The following is a 5,000-nucleotide window of genomic DNA, read 5'->3' as shown; positions in this document are numbered from 1 at the left end:
TTGAGGCACATAATGCTATATGAGTACAAAAAAGGAAACTCTGCAGCCAAAGCAACTCGAAACATACACTCAGTTTATGGGAAAGAATGCTTGAATGAAAGAACTTGCAAAAGATGGTTTACAAAATTCAGAAGTGGAGATTTCAGCTTTGAAGATGAAGATCGAACAGGACATCCAGTTGAGTTTGATGATAAGCTCCTTGAGGCATTACTTGAAGAAAATCTTGTATTATCAGTCGATGACTTGGCAATAAAACTTAGTTCAAACCATACAACTGTTCATCGTCATCAACAACTTGGAAAGGTTCCTAAACTTGGAAAATGGGTGCCTCATGAATTGTCCGAAAGCAACCGCAAATCTTGAATTGACATCTGCTCTTCTCTTCATTCTCACGAACTCATTTCACCCTTTTTGGATAGGCTTGTGACTGGTGAAGAAAAATGGATCTTTTATCGAAATGTTAAACGTCGTAAACAGTGGTTTGGTAAAAGGGAAAAAACTCAACTACAACCGAGAAGGGAACTTCATGGGTAAAAGGTTCTTCTGTCTATCTGGTGGGATTGCAAAAGAGTAATTCACTTTAATTTGTTACCACCTAATACAACAATCAATACTCAAGTCTAATGTCAGCAATTAGAGCGTTTGAACCAAGCTTTGAAGAAAAAAAGACCCCGCTTTAGTGAATTGAAAAGGAGTGATGTTCCATCAGGACAATGTGCAACCCCACACTGCAAAAATCACATCACAGAAGATTGAAGAGCTTGGTTGGGAAAAAATTCACTTTCCTCGGATGTAGGTGCAGTTTGGTAACAGAAGGGAATCTTGTTGAAGAAAATCTACACCAACAAATTCTGTTTCACCTGTGGAAACATGGAACAGTGAGCATTATAGATGTTTGTGATGAAATTGGATGCTAACCTGTTGTCTACACAATTCTTGATTGAATGGATGAAAGATATTGTCATAAAAATTAAATTATTTGCAAAAAACCTACATTGGCAAGCTGAAAGTACTGGATAAATCTGGAATAGTTTATCGTAATGCGACCATGTATCCAACTTAGAGTGTGTACACCCACACATTTGGATATACCTTGTTAATTGGAATTATTTTAATAATTCTTTATTTGCTTGTTATTACTTATAAGACTCTTTCTTATTTCTACTTGAAGAGACATAAACAAACTTTCCTAAATACCACTATACAATGAAAATATGATTTTAAAAATATTTTTGTAACAAACTATAAAGCAAACAGAAAGAAATTAAAAGAACTAATTTTGTATTGTTGGGTTAAAAAAAAAGAAAATTATTGTTTTCAGTGAATCACAGATAAAAATCATTGATTTATCTTGTCAGACACAGGAAAATGCAGAAAACAAATCATCGTACCCTTCTGGTAGCTGTGGGGAGTATTCACAATAAGAAATAACTGAATTCAACACAGATTCATTCAGTCAGTCTTCATTGCTTGTTGCACCACTGAGAAGTTTATGGTAAAACATTTTATAAAAGCTTTTTCTTATCTCTGCTTGAATGTGTTCACACAGGAGAGAAACTGCACAAGTGAGATATCTGTAGAAAAACATTCTCTTCCATTGGTCATTTACTTTTCTAGATATGTATCCACAAGGGAGAGAAACCACATCATGTGACAGTCTGTGATAAAACATTTTCTCAAAACAAAAATGCAGTGTGTCTATCTACAAGTGGATGGGCCCACACAAAAGAGACACCATACAACTGTAATATCTATAGTAAAACACTTTCTCAAGAAGGCGGTTGGTCTATCCACACTGGAGAGAAACTATATCACTGGGATATGTGGTAAAGCTTTCCATAGAAGGCCACCCATTTATTCTCGAATGGACCCACATAAGGCAGAAACCATTCTACTGTATAAGTGTATGGTAAAACATTTTTTCAAGAAAGCATACAGTCTGCTCACAGAAGAGAAATCATGCAACTATATCTGCGAGAAAATATTTTTTCAAAAAGGCAGCTTGTTTACCTGCTAAAGCTGGTTTTATTCAAGACAGAGACCATACCTCTGTAATATCTGTGATAAGGCATTCTCTGGAAAAGGTTGTCAGTGTATTCACAACTGAATCCATGTTAGAGTGAAACCATATCACTGTGATATCTGCAGTGAAATATTTTATCACAGGGCTCAATTAACTTATCACAAATGGATCCTTGCTGGAGAGAAACCATAGCAATGACTGAAACCAGTAAAAGAGTAAAAGACTGAAAGCATAGACAGATAGAAAAATTCAAAGAGAAAAGCAGAGAATGAGAAGGAGGGAGAGAAATGCTGATGATGAAAGAGACTGAAAAAGATAGGGAGAGTGAGAGAGTGAATGTGTGAGTGGTGTGGATGAAAGATAGATTGAAATAGAGAACATGAGAAAGAGAGAGAGAGAGAGAGAACGATTGAGAGGGAGAGAGAGAGAGAGGGGGAGAGAGAGAGGGAGAGAGAGGGAGAGGGAGGGAGAGAGGGGGGAGAGAGAGAAAGAAGGAGAGAGAGACAGAGACAGAGAGAGGGGGAGAGAGAGAGAGGGGGAGACAGAGTAAGTGAGAGAGAGAGAGAGAGAATGGTTGTTGTGAGTATGAAATAGAGAGAGACAGAGAAGAATGAATAAAAGAGAATATTGTAACAGATATACCACAGTGGTATAGGGTTTTTTTCCCTGTGAGAAAAAGCGTATCATATATATTTCCTTGTCCCAAGATAAGAAAAAGCTTTTAGTAGATATTTCACTACAAGCTTCATAGTGAGCATGAAAGAGATAGATAGATGAATAGAGAGAAAGAGAGAGTGAGAGTGGTGAGCACGAAGACAGAGAGACAATAGAAGAATGTGTGTGGTGAGCATGAATGGGTAGAGAGAGAGAGAGACAGTGAAAGAGAGGGTGTTGTGAGTGTCAACAGATGGATAGATAGATTAGATAGATAGGTAGATAGATAGATAGATAGATAGATAGATAGATAGATAGATAGATAGATAGGTAGATAGATAGATAGATAGATAGATAGATAGATAGATAGATAGATAGACAAACAGATAGATAGATAGATAGATAGAGAGAGAGAGAGAGAGAGAGGGGGAGAAAGAGAGAGAGCAAGGGTGAGAGAGAATGAGAGTGAGAGAAAGAGAGGGAGGGAGGGGAGAAAGAGAGATGGTGAGAGAGAATGAGGGTGAGAGAGTGAGGGTGAGAAAGAGTGAGGGTGAAAAGAGAGGGTGAGGATGAGAGAGAGAGTGAGAGTGAGTGATGAGTGAGAGTGAGTGATGAGTGAGAGTGAGTGATGAGTGAGAGAGAGTGAAGAGAAAGCTGAAAAGTTTAATAGTGTAGCAGAGGTTAACTAGTGTTGTTCAAAGTACACTATACTTGAAATTAAGTGTGGATAGTCATGGTTGGAATACCTTTGATCCACAGGTGTGCTCAGTTAGAGCCAATTTCAGGATTAAATAAAGAGAAAAGTTAGAATAACAGATATGCAAAGGGATGGGTGGTGTTGGATTGAGAGAGAGAGAGAGAGAGAGAGAAAAGAGGAGAGAGGATGAGAGAGAGTGTGTGAAGGGGAGAGGAGAGGGGAAGAGAGAGAGAGAGAGAGAGAGGGAGGGCAGGATATTGACATCAAAGGGAAGATAGAAGGGAGTGAAAGAGAGAGTGAAAGAAAGTGAGAGAGATAAAGAAAGAGTCTGAGAGGGAGATTGAGAGCAAGGAGAATGAGAGGGGGGAGGGGGAGGGAGAGGGGAGAGAGGAGGGAGAGAGATGGAGAGAGAGAGAGGGGGAGAGAGAGAGAGAGTGGGCATGGGGGGAGGAAGAAGAAGGAGAGAAGGAACGAGAGAAAGATAGACAGAGAGGTAGAGAGAAACAAGGGAAAAATAGAGAGAAAGATAGAGAGAGAGATAGAGAGAGACAAAGGAAAAATAGAGAGAAAGATGTAAGACAAGGATAGAAAGAAAAGAGAAGATTAAAAGGGAGAGAGAGAGAGAGAGAGAGGAGGAGGAGGAGGAGATGCAGAGAGACAGAGTGAGCATGTGATCAGATTTTATTGGCTTTGGTCAGAAAAGAGATGAGATTTAATGTGTTACACTAAGGTAAAACATGAATAGTTTATGGGTTCTGTTTTTTGGATGACATGTGTGTCTGTGTGTGTGTATGTGTTTGTATTGAATATATTATCACATTCGTCACCATCATCATTATCATCATCATCATCATCGTCATTATCATCATCATCATCGTCATTATCATCATTTAATGTCCACATTCCATGCTGGAATGGATTAGATGGTTTGAGGGGATGTGATGGGTCTGAAGACTGTATCGACTGCATTTGTGTTCCGATGCAGTCTGAAAGGATGAAAGGCAAAAACTGACTTTGGTGGAATTTGAACTCGGAATATAAAGACAGACAAAATTCCACTAAGCATTCTGTGTGTTAATGATTCTACCATTCTACCATTGGGTGCAAACACACACACACACACACACGCGCGTGTGCATAGATTATTTACAATGCTATCTGCTGAAAGGATTGCACTGATGTATACATCAATGGTATATCAGTACATTCACACCTTTATAAGCAAAGAATACTGGTGGAAAAACTCCCATAATTCAGTACAAACATAACAGACCTGACTATTGTAGAGGTCAGCTGCCCAGCAAATATGAATGTATAATGAAAAGTCTTTGAAACAGAACATTTATGGTGAATCAATGCAGAGCTTACAGCTCTTGTACCCTGACTATAAATTCTCATTTGTACCAATCAGCATAGGACTATGTGCCAACAAATTAGACTATGTACCAACAAATTTACGCAAAAACCTAGAAATAGGCGTAGGAGTGGCTGTGTGGTAAGTAGCTTGCTTAGCAACCACATGGTTCCGGGTTCAGTCCCATTGCGTGTGAGTGGATTTGGTAGACGGAAACTGAAAGAAGCTTGTCGTATATATGTATATATATATATATATATATATATATATAT

General features: G+C 38.6%; 1 long non-coding RNA gene across 1 annotated transcript in view; it reads right to left on the bottom strand.

Annotated features, from left to right (window-relative positions):
• The window catches only part of LOC106874521 (uncharacterized), a 12,539-nt gene extending 10,322 nt beyond the window's left edge, over positions 1-2,217 (bottom strand). Inside the window, exons 1-2 of the long non-coding RNA XR_008266108.1 lie at positions 2,011-2,217; positions 123-427 (exon numbers count right to left, since the gene is read on the bottom strand). This is a non-coding gene — a long non-coding RNA (uncharacterized LOC106874521). The remainder of the gene's footprint in view (positions 1-122; positions 428-2,010) is intronic.
• Between the last annotated feature and the right edge of the window lie 2,783 nt (positions 2,218-5,000).

Source organism: Octopus bimaculoides, chromosome 1, assembly GCF_001194135.2.
Source record: "Octopus bimaculoides isolate UCB-OBI-ISO-001 chromosome 1, ASM119413v2, whole genome shotgun sequence".
NCBI classification, from domain to species: Eukaryota; Metazoa; Mollusca; class Cephalopoda; order Octopoda; family Octopodidae; genus Octopus; species Octopus bimaculoides.
This window is presented reverse-complemented; position numbering and strand designations above follow the sequence as displayed.